Raw genomic sequence first — 18675 nt, forward strand, 5'->3', positions numbered from 1 at the left:
CTCTAATTCTTTATGAGAGTAGAAATTTTGCCTTTTTTCCAAGGATCAGCTGGTAGTTTTGAACTGTTGGCCTTGTAGTTACCAACCCAATGGGTAACCAATATATCCCCAGGGTTCTTCAGTTAAATATTGATCAGGAAATGTACCTGAGACCAAGTAAAGAACGACCAGAAGCTGCAGATAAAAATGAATTTTCTCGAGCTCCACAGGACTCGGAGTACTTTGTGTTTTCACCAAGTGGATCCCAGAAGTCCACATAACATTTAGGGACTGAGTAGAATAGAAACTCACTGGCCTGTGATCAGCAAGGTCAGCAGTTTGAAACCACCTGCTGTACCATGAGAAAAAGTGAAGGCTTTGTACTCCCATAAAGAGTTACAGTTTTGGAACTCCACAACGGACAGTTCTACTCTGCCTTATAGGGTCACTGAGAGTTGGCATTGACGATGGCAGTGAGTCTAATGGGAGTTTTTTGAGTAGATTATTAGGATGGTTATTGCCTTAATAACACAGGGGGGAAAGCACAATAGTCTTAGAGCTTTAGTATTTATTGATAAAGATTAAGGATTGTGTCCTTCAACATGGATTACGATTCAGTGAAAAGAAAACAAAAATCCTTACAATGGACCAATAGACAACATCAGGGTCAGCAGAGAGAAGAGTGATATTGTCAAGGCTTTCATCGTTCTTGGATCCACAGTCAATGCTTCATGGAAGCTCATTCACTGCCAGGGAGTTCATTCTGACTCCTTGTGATCCTCCAGGACAGGGGAAGTTGCTCCTGTGGGTTTCTGAGACTGCAACTCTTTACAGAAGAGGAAAGCCTCAACTGTCTCCAGTGCAGTGACCAGTGGTTTCAAACTACAAGCCTTGAGGCTAGCAGCTCCTTGAGTAATGACTGTGTTGTCAGGGCTCCTTCTCATGGGAGCACCTGTCAAGAAATCAAATGTTCATTGCATTGGGTAAATCTACTAGGCAAGATCTTTTTAAAGTGTTTGAAAGTAAGGATGCTACCTTGTGGACTAAAGTACACTTCATGCAAACCATGGTATTTCCAATAGCCTCATAATCATGTGAAAGATGAATATTAAATAAGGAAGGCTACAGAAATTTGATTCATTTGAATTATAATGCTGGCAAGAAATACTGAAAGTACTATGGACTGCCAAAAGAATAAACAGATCTGTCTTTGAAGAAGTGCAGTTAGAATCCTCCTTAGAATTAAGGATGGTTAAACTTCTCATGTGCTTTTAACGTTATCAGGAGAGACTATTCCCCAGAAAAGGGGTATCAGGGCACCTAAAATTAGTAAGAGCTTCAAGAAAATGGATTGACTCAGTGGCTGCAACCATGGGTTCAAATATAACAACAATTGAGAAGATGTTGCAGGACTAGGCAGTTTTTAACTCTTTTGTAGATGGGCTCACTATGAGTCAGAAAGGCCTCGATGGCCCCTAACAATGCACAATGCTCAGCAGAATTCTACTAACCTGTTTTGGTTCTAATAAAGTTTGAGAATAAGCCATGGAAGAATTAAATTGTTTCCAAGTAACTTGACTGTATCCCATAACAAAGATCAAGTATATTTATAGAAATACAAAAATTATGTAAAAGTAACAAAATTCTGCACCTTGCAATGTAAAATTCATGTCCGTATTCTAATATTTGAAATTGTATGATAAAAAAGGAGTAAAATATAAGGCAAGAAAAATATAATCAACAATTAGGAGAGATAAATCAATATAAACAAATTAAGATGATATAAAAGATGATAATAGACTAGGACAACTAAGTTGCTTAAACTACAGTTCATATGTTAACATGATTAAAAGAAAGCGTGATCACAACAGGTTTTTTCATAGAGATGCATTCTAAAATTTATATGGGATAGAAAAAGATGTATAAAAGCCAAAATTAGCTTGAAAAAATTCTGTGTTTTCAAGGTTTGTTTTAAAGCCACAGTAATAAAATAGTGTAGTATTGGTATAAAAATAGATAAATAGATCACTGGTAAAACATTTAACACATATATATATTTAAAACATATATTTAAAACATATATATATATACATATATATATATATGTATGTGTTAAATGTTTTACCAGTGATCTATTTATCTATCTATCTATCTATCATCTATCTATCTATCTATCTATCTATCTATTTATCTAAAGAAAGTGATTCTATCTTTCACAAAGTGAAAAGACAGTATACAGGGGAGAAAATAATCTATATATTTTAAATTGTAGTGAAACAATTGGATAATCCTGTGAAAAAGTAAAATAAATATCAACCTTCTATAAAGGCAGGCTGGTGGTTTTGAATCACTAACCTTACAGGTAGCAGTAGCCCCATACTTTACCCACAATGCCACCACAGAGTTCAGAAAACATAAATCCCTACAACTTGACTAATAGGTAACATCATGATAAATGGAGGAAAAAAATGCAGTTGCCAAGGATTTCATCTTCCTTGGATACACACTCAATGCTTATGGAAGCATCAGTCACTGGGGGTTCAGTGTAGCAATAATGAAACTCACAACCTTCCTCTAGTTCTTAAAAGCTTCCTCCCCCCAGCTATCATGATCCCAATTCTACCTTGCAAACCTGGTTAGACCAGAGGATGCACAGCGGTACAGATGGGAACTGGAAACACAGGGAATCTAGGACAGATGAACCCCGCAGGACCAGCGGTGAGAGTGGCAACACCGGGAGGGGATGAGGGGTAGAAAGGGGGAACCGATCACTAGGATCTACATATAACCTCCTCTTTGGGGCATGGGCAACAGAAGGATGGGTAAAGGGAGACGCCGGGCAGTGTAAGATAAGATAAAATAATAATTTATACATTATTAAGGGTTCATGAGGGAGGGGGGAGCGGGGAGGGAGGGGGAGGGTGGGAAGGAAAATGAGGAGCTAATTCCAGGAACCGAAGCAGAAAGCGAATTTTGAGAATGATGAGGGCAACAAATGTGTAAGTGTGCTTTACACAATTGATGTATGTATGGATTGTGATAAGAGTTGTCTGAGCCCCAATAAAGTGATTAAAAAAAAGATTAAATGACACATAAATCTACTGCACAAGACTTCTTTGAAAAAGCAAGGATGTTACTTTCAGGACAAAGGTGAGCTGACCCAAGCCCTGGTATTCTCAACTGCCTCATGTGAAAGTTAGAGATTGAATAAGGAAGACAGAGAAGAATCGACACATTTGAATTATGGTGCTAGCGAAAATATTCAAAGTACCATGGACTGCCTAAAGAGCAAACAAGTCTGTCTTGGAAGAAATAGGACCAGAAAGTTCCTTAGAAAGTAAGACTCCGTCTCACATATTTGGGACATGTTGTCAGGAGAGACCAGTCCCTGGAAAAGGACATCCGGCTTGGTAAAGTGGAGGAGCGTCAGAACAGAGGATGTAACTCAGGATATGGATTGACACATTGGCTACAACAATGAGCTCAAACATAAAACGTCTAAGGATGGTGCCAGCAACGATTTCCTGCTGTCACACATTAGGGTCACTATGAGTCACAGTCAATGCAGAACCACTAACCACCAAAAAATTTTTAAAAATGCACAATGAACTGTGCAACTCAGTAAAGCGATTGGAACATGCGCTATGTGAAGAAACATATATGGAGGGCAAGTGAGTCCATGACAAAGATATGGAGCTGGATTTCTCACACACTTATGGAAAGCATACAAAATATAAAACTACTTTAGAAGTTACTTTGCATTTTTGAAGATATTTAATATGCCTAACGTTTCCATTTGTAGGCATGAATATTTGTCCAAATGACATACTACCATATGTCTATACAAAAATTTATATTTACTTTGATTGATTATAAGCAAAACGCGTAAAGAACCCTGATCTCCATCAATAGGTAAACCTTAAAATATAGTAGACCCGCTCTTCACTCATCCACATAGGTAGGTCTAAAGATTTGGATCATCGGTATCAATCAGTGTTATTACAAAATAGCGGATGACCACCTCAGATAAGAAAAACGAGGGTGACTATATCCTCGCATAGCTACCAGAACACTGGGAATCATGGGCCAGCCTGTTGTGATCAGTGTGCTGTGGAGTCAGTTGACGCAGACAGCACACCCACAACAGAATGAAGCAGTGCTCCTTCTGCATCATCCTCACACGTGTTCCAAGCTGAACCCATGTTGCAGCCATTGTGTCCATCCAGCTCCTCAAGAGCTTGACTTGTTTTCACGGCCCCTCTTCTCCACCCGGCATGATGTCCTCTACCAGGGACTAGTTTCTCCTGACAAAATGTCCAAAGTATGTAAGCAAACTTTCCCTACCTTTTCCTCCAAGGAGCACTCTGGCTATTCTTCTTCAAGATAGATTTGCTTGTTCTTTTGTCAGTCCAAGGTACTTTTGATATTATTCCCAGGACCACCAAATTCAAATGCACCCATTCTTCTAAGGTCTTCCTTATTCAATACCAAAACATCACATGCATATTAAGCGATTGAAAATAAAATGGCCTGGGTCAGGCCCACTTCAGTCTTCAAAGTAACAGCCTTGCTTTTAACATGTTAAAGAGGTCTCATACAGCAGATTCACCCAATGCATTTGATTTCTTGACTGCCACATCCATGAGCATGGGTTGTAGACCCAAACAAAATGAAATTTTTGACATCAATATTTTCTCCTTTTATCATGAAGCTAAGTATTGGTTCAGGGGTGAGGATTTTTGTTTTCTTTCTATTGATTTGTATTCCATTTTGAAGATGGTAATCCTTGATCTACATCAGTAAATTTTTCAAGTTTTGTTTGCTTTCAAAAAGCAAGGTTATGTCACATGCATATTGCAGGCTGTTAATTAGCCTTTTGTTTTTAAGATCAATAGGCTAGGGCTTAGCAATTAACCAAATGCTGGAGAAAAGTTGGAGTGATAGGGCACCATAAATTTTAATTTAGCTAAATGGAAGGCTAATTGTGATTTATATTAGTAAATATTTCTCTACCAGATGGTTGTGTTTGTATTTCCAAGTTGGTGGGGTTTGGAGTTATCCCAAGTCATTCTAAAGGAAGGGCATAATGCGTCAGTCATTCGACTGCTGAAAGTGGGAATGAAGTTTATTGTAGGCTTAGAGAAAATGAGTTCAGACATGTTGGCCAGACATATTTTTAGAAAGAAATTACCATGGTATATGAGTTGATACTAGGATCAAATGAAAGAACTCTGGCTCTTATTAAATAGACAGTGTCTGATCAAGTTACATAATTTATAGTTTTCTTTTATTTGAATAAAAATAATTTTCTTGTTTTCATTTATTGATGAGGCAATTAAGGCTCAGATAATTAATTTATTCAAGCTCACAAAAATAGTGACAGAATATTTTTTACTCCAATCTCATATATTTCAGATGATCAAATATGCCAAAATGGCTTTAAATAAGATTTCATAAAGATCTAGCACTCTCAGGAGCCCTGGTGGCATAGTGGTTATGAGTTGGGCTGCTAACCAAAGATCTAGCCCTCTCCTCAGTTTATTTTACTCAATCCCGTTCTTGTTCAGTGTTCTCACTGAACAAGACCAAACATATACATAGAGTTTGGTCTGAGTGTGGTGGTTTTTGGGTCTGAGACTTAATAGTCTTATTGTTGGGCCCTTGTAAAGGAGCGTGGCATATTTAATATGTATATCCCACACTATATTTCAAAAAATCCCTGGCAGTGTAGTGGTTATGAATTGGACTGTGGTCTACAAGACTGGCAGTTCAAAACCAGTAACTGCTCTGCAAGCAAAAGACAGGGTTCTCTGATCCTACAGTGTTACAGTCTTGGGCACTCACAGGGGCCGTTCTACCCTGTCCTATAGTGTTTCTATGAGTCAGCCTTGACTGATGGTAGTGGATTTGGTTTTCATAATTTGAATGCATTCAGTTTTCTCTGGTCTTTCACATTCATTGTCCAGATGTCACAGGCATCTGAGGTGACTGGAAAGAGCATGGCTGGGTGGGGAGCACTCTGGACCTCCCTGTGGCATCTTTGCTCATGAGCACTTTAAAGAGGCCTGATGTAGGAGATTAGTCTGATGCTACACATCATTTGATTTCTTGCTTGTTGCTTCTATGAATGCTGAAAATGTAGCGAAGGTAAATGAAATTATCGATAACTTGGATCTTTTCTCATTTGACCATGATGTTGTTTATCGGTATGTGGTGATTGTGTGTGTGTGTGTGTGTGTGTGCATTAAGTTATAATGCACACCAAAGACTATACATCTTCATAAGACTTGTTTCAAGTTCTCTCAGCTTTCAGGAAGAAAAGTTGTGTTAGCTGAGTATTACAGATTATTAATGACTCTTCCTCCAATCTTGATTCTGTGTTCTTCTGCATGTAGTCAATTCTTGGATTGTTTGGTCAGTATTCAATCTGTATCCTGGGAAAATCAGAAAAATGGGATATGAAGAAGAATGTGGCATCACGATGGGAGGAAGACCTATCCTGCCATATGTAGATGATACAACCTTGCTTGCTGAATGTGATTTGGGGCTGGGCTTTAAGACGCCTATTATATACAGTAACCTTATGCACAACAGAATGAAACACAGACCGATCATTCTCCATGCTTCTTATGTAGTCTCTAAACTCATGTGGCACATCCTCAAGGCCACATTTTGACTCTTAGGAATAGGTGTAAATTTTCTTTAATTTCAACCTGAACTTGTGTATGCACATTTGATGGTCTATACTATGCTTGGCTCCTAGCTTTGTTCTGGATGATGATGTTGAACTTCTCCATTGTCTCCTTTCCCAAATGTAATTGAGTTAACTCCTATGTATTGCAACTGGTGATGCCCATTTGTATAATTACAGTTTTTCTTGCTGGGGAAAAAAAAGCTTTTTGCAATGAATAATTTGTTGGCTTGCAAAAATATATCATGCAATTTTCAGCATTTTCTCTATCACCAAGGGCATATTTTCCAACCACCTATTAATAATCAACACATGGAATGAAGACAAATTGGTGCATAAGCAAATGTGGCAAAGAAAGCCGATGGTGACCGGCAATCAAACGATATAGTGTCTGGGGTATTAAAGGCTTGAAGGTAAACAAGCAGCCATCTAGCTCAGAAGCAACAAAGCCCACATGGAAGAAGCGCACCAGCCTGTGTGATCACGAAGTGTGAAAGGGATCAGTTATCAGACATCATCAGAACAAAATAATCTTATCATTGTGAATGAGGTGGGGAATGCGGAGTGGAGTCCCAAAGCCCATCTGTAGGCCACTGGACATCCCCTTACAGAAGGGTCTCAGGGAGGAGACAAGCCAGTCAGGGTGTGATGTAGCAACAATGAAACATACAACTTTCCTCTAGCTCCTAAATGCTTCCTCCACCCGCTGCACTATCATGATCCCAATTCTACCTTACAAATTTGGCTAGACCAGAGGATGTACACTGGTACAGATAGGACCTGGAAACACAGGGAATCCAGGGCAGATGATCCCTTCAGGACCAGTGATGTGAGTGGCGATACTGGGAGGGTAGAGGGAGGGTGGGTTGGAAAGGGAGAACCAATTACAAGGATCTACATGTGACCTCCTCCCTAGGGGACGGACAACAGAAAAGTGGGTGAAGGGAGACGTCGGACAGGGCAAGATATCACAAAATAATAATTTATAAATTATCAAGGGTTCATGAGGGAGGGGGGAGCAGGGAGGGAGGGGGAAAATGAGGAGTTGATGCCAGGGGCTTAAGTGGAGAGCAAATGTTTTGAGAATGATGAGGGAAATGAATGTACAAATGTGCCTTACACAATTGATGTATGTATGGATTGTGATAAGAGTTGTATGAACCCCTAATAAAATGATTTACAAAAAAGAATACAATGATATAAATGTATATATATGATTTTTGTATATGTAGTTCTCTCAAAATTTAGCTGTTTGTGTGTATTATTTTTGAGGGAAGTTTATATGTAAAACATTAAATTTTTAAAATAACCAAAGAAACAAACATGGAATGTACAAGGTCTTAATGTAGGAAATTTGGAAGATTTTAAAAATGAAATGGAATACATAAATATTGATATCCAAAGTAAAAATGGACTGCTATTGTCCATTTTGCACCCAAAATAATATAATTAAACATGCTGGCCATGTCAAATTCAGGAGGTAAGTATCACTTCTTAGTAAAGAAAAATTTCAAGATCCATCTTCAAATACAATGCTATCTGAGATAAGATAAAATTTGTATGCCTACAAGGAAATCCAGTTAATACAAGTATAATTAAAATTTAAACACTAACCATAAAGCTGGTAATGAACTGTTCTACCAACTTCTTCCAATTTTGTAGATGTGCTGCTGAAGCGAGCACATCTACCAACTTCTTCCATCAGAAGTTGATCAAATATTTAATCAAGATGAATTGATCATTTTTTTGTGATTTGAATTCAAACATTGGGAACAGAGATAAAGAAACAGTAGTTGGAAAACATGGCCTTGGAGATAGAAATGAAGCTGAAGACCAAATTATAGAACAAGATTAATGACTTCTTCACCACAAATATATTTTGCACAATGCGAACAGTGACTTTGCCAGATAGAATACAATGGAATCAAACTGACTCCTTCCGAGAAGCTCAGTGTCAGCATCGAAACACAAGGCTGGGGAAACTGTGGAAAAGACCACCAATTGCTCCTATGTAAGTTGAATTTGAAGCTGAAGAAAAATTTTAAAATTTCATGAGAACCAAAATATGGCTTTCAGTATATCCCATCTGAATCTCAAGAACATCTCAAGAGTAGATTTGAACCATTGACCCCTAGTGACAGAAGATCTGAGAAGCGAGGGATGGCACGAAGAACATGAAGAACAAAAGGTAACTTCAAAGGAAGCAGAGAAACAAACGATGAAAATGGATATCAGAAGAGACTGTAAGTTGCTCAGGATCAAAAAGCAGTTGAGGCAAATGGCAGAAATAATGATGTGAAAGAGCTGAGCATAAAATGTCACCAGGCTTCTCAAAAAGACGAACGAAGTGTTATAATGAAATATTCAGATCCATGGAGTTAGAAAACCAAAGAGGAAGAAAGAGTGTATAAAGCTGAAAAAATGAAAAAAACCTCAGCTGCAAGTTGCAATGTTGAAAGATTCGATGGCAAATTATGGCACAATGTGGAAATCATCAAAAGAAGACGGAAGGACTAGAAGTGGTCAACAATCGTCCATTTCAAGAGGCAACACATAATCTAGGACCAATCGTACTTAAGAATAAATCCAAGGTGCACTGAAAGTCTTAGTGAAAAACAAGGCTTCGAGAATTGATAGACTCACAACTGAAATATTTCAACTTGCTGATGAAGCGCCGGAAGCTCTTTCCTATGCCCAAATATCTCTGAGTGAAACCTGGCCAGCCGACTAGAAGAGATCCATGTTTGTACCCATTCCAAAGAAAGGCAATCCAACACCATGCGATATCATTAGCCAATATCATTAATATCACATGCAAGTAAAGTTTTGCTAAATCACTTACAACAATGGGTACAGCAGTACATCATTAGGGAGTTGCCAGAAATTCAAGCCAAATTCATAAGAACACATGAATGAAGGTTATCATTGCTGACATCACAAGGATCTTAGGTGGAAGAGGAGAATACCAGAGAAGTGTTGACTTGTGCTTTATTGATTGTGTAAAGGCATTAAGCTATGTGAACCGTGACGAACTATGAACGATATGAAGCTAGATTACACGAAGAAGAATACAGCACCAGGATTGGAGCAAGGTTTATTAACAAGCTGCTGAATGCAGATGGCTCGACCATGCAGATGGCTTGTGGAAAGTGAAGAGGACTTGACGCACTCTCTGCTGAATATCAAGAAATTAGGATTACAAGGCAACAAACTGCACACTGTATGTTAGATTATGATATACATTGGCAAATTGTGATACGTATAGGCTTACATAGTTTCACTATGCATAATGCAATGGATTTGATTGACCAAGTTGATTTTCTGTGGTTAATTAAGATGATAGAGTTTCCTTCAAATTACGTGAAGATAGAGCTGTGGTACCTGATAGTAAACATATTGCTGTCCTGCCATGTGAGGGCAAATGGTTTTTTATCTCTCTCTCTTGCACATAGGGTCACTGAGGCAGGACAGACTCAACGGCACCTAAAAACACCAACTAATGGCATCACAAAAACCACTGTCAAGTGCAAGATGCCCCATTAATTTATTCCACTAAAAATTCTTCATTCACAAACACACCTGTAATTGGTGTCAACCTCTTAATTACTACAGCCATCCCCATTAATTGACTCTATATGATCAACTAAATTAAATCTGGAAACGTGCTAAACATGGCAGAATCCTCACTACTGAAACATGAATCCATTTTCTGTCCACAAGACTCTTTTCTTTTTGTTTCACCAAGATTTTATATCTATTTTACATTAGGGATTCAGATCTATTAACCTTTGGCAAGTACTCCTATGGGTCAAAACACTATGATCATCACTCCTGTGTTTCCTATTATAGTACTTGCACCTACCTGGAGTCTGAGAGTTAGGCACCACTACTTGGTTTATCACTTTAAGTGAAAAAAACAAGCAAGCAAGCAACCAGCAAACAAAACTCATTACTAATAATTTTTTTCCCAATTCTTAGGGATCCTATCGTGCAGAACAGAATCGTTCTGTAAGATTTCCAAAGCTGTAGCCATTATAGAAGCCAAATGCCACATCTTTCTCCCGCAGAGCAGTTGTGGGTTCAAATTGACCTTTTACTTGACATCCAAGTGCTTGGTCACTGTGTCACGAAGGTGCTTTGCCACCATAACATTTCATTATCCTTTTTGAAGTCAGAGATCATTACAGTATAGCCATCTTCAGTGTCATCTCTAACCTGGAGGAGAGTTACATAGAGATTTTCAAGGAAGCCCTCCACTCCTAATATTTTTCTAACAGCAAAGTAATGTCCTTGGAATCCTCTAGTAAAAATAGTTTGGGGGTGTCTGGGCCCAACATTTATTACAACAGTGATTATTTCTATTGCTTCCATCCCTCCTAAGAACTTTGTTCTTCTTCCTAAGTACAACATGGACATTCTGCATTTTGATTTTTAACTTTAGATGATCTAACAGTTAATTCTAATACCATGCAATTCAGGCAATATTAGATGAACAAACTCATCTAGATGAGTTTAATTGAATCATGACTTAATTGATCCATCATTAAGGTACTTAGAATTTATTCTCATAACATAAACACCAGTATGATTGTTGTACAAAATGGCAGGGTTCTCTACATCTTCTCGTGTGTAGTCTAAGCTATAACTGGATTTAAGATTTCATATGGACCAGGAGGTAATAGGAATGCATATAGGACCCCTCAGAGAAATTGGCATCAATTGGGTAGGTGACTATTTCTACTTCAGTCATTGAGGAATATTTATGCCAAAGAGGGCTGGTTATTTATGGTGTAAGGTTCGTTCTTGCCAATAAAAAAATGATTCATAGCAGTTAAGTACTCAGTCTCCAGGCTTTACTTCCTAAATGAGCACATAAGAGATCTTGTGGTATTCATCTCTGCATTGAATGCTATTCTGTATTGTTTTGTCTCACACAATACTCTCTACTTGTAGTTGGTTCTATAATTCATTGCAATGGCCACCCAGAACTCATGGGCAATGGTCAGGATTATGAAGTTAATTCTAGAAGTTCGCAGACTGTAGTTCAGGTGGAAAATGATCAAGATACAGTTGTTCAGGCAGGATCTGTACAAAATTATGTTAGAGCTGCTAGTAAATGTCCCAAAGGCATGCCATTGTGCTGTAAGCCTCATCACAACGACCTGTAGCTCCAGATCTGTGGGTCATCAAACCCACCTCCTTGAATTAAGTTCTCAGAGACATTTCACTCCACAGACACTCAGCTGTAACTGCTTTGTGGGCTAGGAAATCCACCACTCTATTGCCTGTGATGGCACTTGGTTCTGCTGCTGCTGCTGCTGCTGCTCTGTCACTTCTCTGGTGTCACAGCTGTCTCCTGGATCAAAATTATTCAAGGTACATAGATCTTGGGGTCCAGAGGATGAGCTCTATGCCACTCTTGCTGATAGTGAAAGTCCCTGAATCCGTCCTGTACTCCTGAGATGGTTCCGTTTATACCCTGTAGGGTGTCAAACACAGTGAATCCTATTAACGGTCACTCAAAGGTAAATACTGTCAGTGTATTTAGCTGATAATAAGATCTCACCTTCTCTTACCCAGATCCATCAAATAGGGATGTTTTATTGAGAGCTATAGAGAATATAACTACAAGTGCCATATTAATACTTCCCTCTTCTGCATGTAGCCCTTTTACTAAGGCTCTGGGACAGCTGGCATAGCTGCCCTGCGGCTCTATGTGAAGAGACGACCTCTCTGTGCTGCCATAAGGGGTTTATTCTCTTCCTATGGTGTTCTTACTCATATGGCTTGATTACATATCTTATTTATTTATTTATTCTTCTGACTGGCTAGAACTATAAGAGAAAGCCAGATGATTCCACACTGTCTATAATCACCATAGCAACTAAGTGCCATAGCCTACTTCATGTCACAAAGCATTTCCTTCTATCTACCATACATCCCATGAAATATTGCTAATAATTTGAGTAACTTTTTGTTAGTGTTGTGGTTTGCTTAAATACCAGTTGCACTTACCTCAAAAGACAAATCATTGCCATCAAGTGGATTGTGACTCATCAGGTACCAGAGGACAGGGTATAGAACTGCCCCTGTGGGTTTCAGAGACTGTTACCCTATGGAAGTAGAGAGCTTCATCTTTCGCCCACTAAGTGGTTAGTGATATCAAACTGCAGCCCAATGTGTAACCCACTATGCCACCAGAGTTCCTTTGCCCTTAAGTAGGGGTTGCCTAAGGATGCTTCAATTATGTAAGCACCCCAATTACAAAATGCATATCTACATGTCTGTTTGCTGGGATCCGGATTCCAATGAATGTACCCTAAGAGGAAATGTATGACAACATAAACTAGTCATTTGAGGAGATTCTGATAAAGAGGTTATTAAAAAGATACCGTTTGAGTGTCAGGAAATGATCAGGGATAAAGCAGTTGTGGGCCTAGCACTAGTGAAAGGGGTTAGCATGTCCAGTTCTGAAGGGACTGAAGGACTACTAACAGAATCTGAGACTTTTGTTGAAGAAGCAGAGCTCACTGCCAAGAGTATGGGAAAGCGCAGAAAAATAAACACCCAGCTCTCATCTTTAGCCTTTGCCTTGATCTCCTGCAGGTGCTCCCCAGGGCGAGAACTTAACTATAAGATGAAGGGCAAAGAAACTCACTGACCCAGCGCACACAGGTCAGCCTCCTGGGAAAGGGAGGTCTCAAGTCAACGGTGGATAGGCAGGCTAGTTTCCTAGGACTGCTGAATCAAAGTTCCCCCGATACATGTGTTGTATTTCAGTTCTGGAGTCTGCAAGGGCCAGGCTACGCTTTCTCGAAAGAGTCCAGGGAAAGAGTCTTTATCACTCCCAGCTTCTGGTATTCCCAGGGGTAATGAGCATAGCGCCTCAATTTCTGTCTCTGTTGTCACTTGGCCATTCCCCACCTGTATTCATCTGTGCCCGTGCCTCTTCTTTTTCTGAGCACGTTGGACTAGGACTCTGGTCTGCCCTCATATTAACTAGTTACATCGACAAAGGCCCTGTTTCAAATTGGGTCACATAGCGAGGCAGCCATTACTCCTTGGGGCTTCAACATATCTTTTTAGTGGACACAATCCCACCCATCACAACAGGGGAGAGCAAATTAGAGATTCCCAGCACTGAACTGCTGTCGTGAATCACTGGTGTGCAAGAAGAGTGAGCAAAGTCTCAGTTTGGGCCTTGTAGTATATTCCAGCTCCATTTGGGCAAAATATGTATTCCACAAAAGTAGACACCAAAGACCAGAGTTTAGTAATCTACCCACTTATTGCTCTCATCTGGATAGTGATTGGAAATATTGGAACATAGCCAATCCCCAGGAAGAGGAGGTAGAAGAGCAAGCCTAGGGCACTGGCTGTGTGTTCTAGGATTTATGGGAGAGAGTAACTATGGCAGGATTTGGAAGATATGTTAGGGGGCAGATAGGAAATGTTTTTGTATCTCATAAGACATATGGTTTCTTACATGTTCTCAACTCGGTGATAGCCATAGAAAACACCTCAACTAATGGATGTTTATCAATAAAACTTTACTTACTAAAGCAGGCCGAGGGCAGGATTTGGCCCAGGAGCAATAGTTTCAAGATGAAAGCTACAGCCAAACAGAATCCTAAGGAGGAAGTTGAATGAGAAACTCAGTTAGATAGACTGAACCAATGCCCCCAAATTGATGAGTGCTGAAAATTAGTGTAGCAAGTTTGTGCACAGGGTTTACCCCAGGCAATCTGATTTATAGCAGTGATTAATATAGCAGGCTGGCTGATTTATAGTAGAGATAATTTTTTATAATCTTGACTACAAGATTAATTTCTGACCTCCCTGCTTGAGGGTTGATACTGTTTGAATACTGTCATTTCATATAATTTTTTTTCATAAACTCTTTGGGAACAAAGCTACAGGCTGTCTTGACCTTGATGAGGCATAGACATCATTTGCTACGACCCAGGTGAGTCCCCTGCAGTTCATCCATGGGCATCTTTTCCTATATGATGCTCCCCATGATGCTGTCTTGCACCTGAGACCGTTTCTGTTGCTCTGATTGTCATCTATTGCTTGTTTATGGGTCTTAGAACCTACCTACCACATCCTGCCCAGGGTGTGGGCAGGATTTCCCCCCTTCTCCTTGTCTGGTTGCTCCTGGAATCAACCAAGCCTGTGGTTTGGCAGGACGTTGATTGAGATGACTTGCATTTCCAGCTTGCATTTTGGCATTTAAAATTTGATTTGTAGCTGAAGTTCTGGATGTACCTTATTATTATTTTTAATTGGCTTGGACTTGGACCATGTAGTTTTAAGCCATTAGAAAGGTTTAATTGGAGATTCAGGAACAGAACCCATTTGGTCATCCAGATTTATTAGCCCCTGAATTACATGCAGCAGGACCTGAAACGCCGTAGGGCTTGTTTCGGATTTTGAATTACTCCGTTTTGGTTTCAAAATAGAAAAGGCTTTGTTCAAGGCGTTTAGTGTACTAGAGTCAAACTCCTGACTATTTGTAAAGCGCGCTGGATACCTTCCAAAAGCTTTTGACGTTTAGAAACAAAAAAGTTACGCACTTTTATTTTCTAGATGTGAAGCCAGATTTTCTGCATGCATTCATTGTCCTTCAGTTCCTCACTTCTGATCTTTGTGACCAAAGGTGCAGATTTCAGTGAGTTAAGATTTGGTCCGAATGTGATCACAGGCTAGTACCATGACAACTAGCCACGCAGGATTATGTTGAAGAATTGACTGTTTTCCACCTTGTTAGTTGGACTACGCCTATTTGTGAGTCTGTCAGAACTCGGGATTCCATCCTGAGCTCTCTGTATTCAAGTGATTCCTAAAACAGTCAGTTAAGTGCATGCCCAATCTAGTGCCGGTTAACCATTCATCCCTCAGAATGGGAAAGCTCACAGCAGTCTAACACTTCTGCAGGGCATCCAGACAAGCTGGATGGGAGCATGTAGTTGCTCCCAGGCTGGGCCTTCTGCTGAGTTTCTCTCTGGACATTGATTTGGAACCCAGGGCTCTGACCTCACACCGTGGTGATTCAGTGGTAGAACGCTTACCGTCCTGAGTTTGCTACCTGTGGCACCTCATACACAGCCATCGCCCACCTGCGAGCAGAGGCTTGTGATGCTGCACAGATTTCAGCAGAGCTCCAGATTAAGGCCCCCTTGGAAGCAAAGCAGGTAATCCACTTCAGAAATTCATTCAATAAACGCTCTCTGGGGGACGCATGTCCATTCCTTAACCAATCATGGGGATGGCATCAACCAGGCAGCATTCTACCCCAATGCCCAAATGGTCTCCACGAATCAGGGCCAACTCGATACCAGGTGAAAACCAGACCCCTTCACCTCTGTCTGCCTACTAAGAATGACGGCGGATGGTGGCAGAAAGCTGCTGCTCTCCTGGCTGCCCAGGAGAGCCACATCTATGATGCAGAATGCCAGAAAGCCTGAGATTGGGCAGGGCTGCAAATAAGAACCAGGGATGGGGAGGAACAGGGAACCAGGATTCCGGTCTTAGGTCTTCCTGTAATTGCTATTGTAAGTGAAGTCTAATCACTCAGCCTTTTCTGGGAGTTGGCTTCCTTATCTGTAAGTAGGCATCATTAGGTCTTTCTGAAAAGAGAGTATGAGTAGCAAATGAGAACTTTAATAAATGTCAAGGAATTTCAAAATAATATAAACACAAAAGGTATTCTCTCTGCTGCTAATAAAATCTACGGCAGCACGAGTACTTTCTGCCTTGAGCACAACAATCTTCACCCAGGCTTTCAAGGCTTCTCAGACAGGGATCTACTTACCCCACATGACTGCTAATTGGAAAGTTCGCCGTGTGAATCAACAGAGTGGCAATGTGGGAGAAACACCTGACTATCTGCCCCGGTGAAGGTTGAAGCCTAGGAAACCCTCTGGTGCAGTTCTGTTCTCTCCCCTGGGGCTGCTATGTGATCAGAATGACTCACAGAGGCCTGATAGCCTCACCAACAATGGGCACTACTGTAATCCCTGACCTGGTGTCTTTACTTCAATAAGCCATTTTCAGAATTTTTCTTTCCACATCATATTTTACTTATTCCTACTTCCCTGCTTCTTTTATATTTTCTATAGTTTGTTTCCAGTTTTCCTCCCAATACCCTCCTCTTTCTCTAGTCTCTTTTATAAGCCCCGCTAATTCTTAGAGGTCCAGGGATGATTCCATGCTGAACTATTTTCTCATTCAAAACACTGGAAAATCGTGTCCTTTCCTATAGCATCAGCTATCGTCCGCATGCTGATAAATTCTCCTATTTCACTGTCAGGGGGTACACCGTCCTCACAGTCACTCAAGCAAGACATTTAGAAGTAGTGAAGTGGTTTCTCATCTTTTTGCTCATTCTTCACATTTTGCATTATCCAATCCTCTAACTCTCACTCCTAAGTCAAGATATCATTACCATTGCTCCATATGCAACCCAAATCCATGGTCACTTGAATTTTGTTTTCTAAATTCCCTGTTTCCAGCATGTTTTCCTACCAATTTATCTGCCATCATCCTGCCAATCAGAGTTTCTGAAACACAAACCTGATCTTGTTCTGCTTAAAATGCTTTCCTGGCTCACAAGCCTTTTGGGATTAAGTTCAAAGTTAGCACAAGCTTCTCCATGACCTGGACCCGATCCATCGCCCTCCCCACTAGTTCTTCACCACTCTCTTGTATTAAACTCGTCTGGCAATCTACAGAAATAACAGAAAGATATGCAGGGGAAAATTGGAACAATTACAAATTGATTCTGAATCCCACACCTGCTCTAATTAATTTAATTTCACGCCATGCCTCCACAGAGACACTTTTTTCTCTCTTTTTGTAAAAAACCTTTTTTATTATGAATGAGGTGCACTGAAATAGGGCAGATCAGTTTTCCATCCAAACATTCACACGTTTCATTTCATCTCATTGATTAGAATCCTCACAATGAAGCATCCCTTATCCTCCCTGGGTTTCCTGCTTCCATTCTCCTTCTTTTCTGACGCTTCTGAACTTTGTCCTTGAGTAAATGCTGCCCTATTGATCTCAAACGGTTGGCTATCCTAAGGAGTGTTATGGTTGCCCTATGTGGAGAAGTGAAATTCCTTAATATGACTCTCCATATCTTTTGCATGTCAATGAAGTACAGAAGACTAGCTTGAGGATTGCCATTGTGCTGAGTATAATAACCATCTCAGAAGCAGGAAGACAAACTCATGAATATCACCAGAGGAGCCAAATGCAAGATGCCTGCCTGTCAGAAGTGTCAGAAGCAGCAGAGGCCGCAACAGAGACCGTGAGACAGTGCAGAGGAGCAGCAGTGAGGCAGAGGGGCAGGCTACTGAGTGGCCAAGGACAAAAACACTATGTCCTCATGATTTTGTATCTTGGTAGCTTCTGTCATAAGCGTCCATAATTGTCAGCGTCGTCTGTGGGTTCCGATTAGCCGTTGCAGTAGATCACCATACCCAGCTGCTAAGTGCAGTGTCAGAATAGGTGAAGGGAAAATGGAGGGCAAAGGCATGTTTGAGGTCTACCTTGTGGCAATTAGCCTTGGACTGGTGTGACCTTGGATTCTTCTTGTCCTTTGTGCAGCCAGAGGAGGTCAGACAAGGCCCCATATATGTTTTATTGCTATTTTTCACTTATAAACCTGTCTACAGTCTGACTAAATTTTGGCCTCTAGAGATGAAGTCACTTTAAGCTCTAAGGCAGTGGTTCTCAACCTTCCTAATGTCACGGCCCTTTAACACAGTTCCTCATGTTGTGGTGACCCCCCAACCATGCAATTATTTTTGTTGCTACTTCATCACTGTAATTTTGCCACTGTTATGAATCGTCATGTAAATATCTGATAGGCAGGCTGTATTTTCATTGTTACAAATTGAACATAAAGCATAATGATTCATCACAAAAACAGTATGTAATTATATATTATGAAATATTTATTTCTAATGAAATTTTGTCTTGAAGCATGGTGTAGTATG

Source organism: Echinops telfairi, unplaced genomic scaffold, assembly GCF_000313985.2.
Source record: "Echinops telfairi isolate 266 unplaced genomic scaffold, ASM31398v2 ScPeMD7_1713;HRSCAF=2227, whole genome shotgun sequence".
NCBI classification, from domain to species: Eukaryota; Metazoa; Chordata; class Mammalia; order Afrosoricida; family Tenrecidae; genus Echinops; species Echinops telfairi.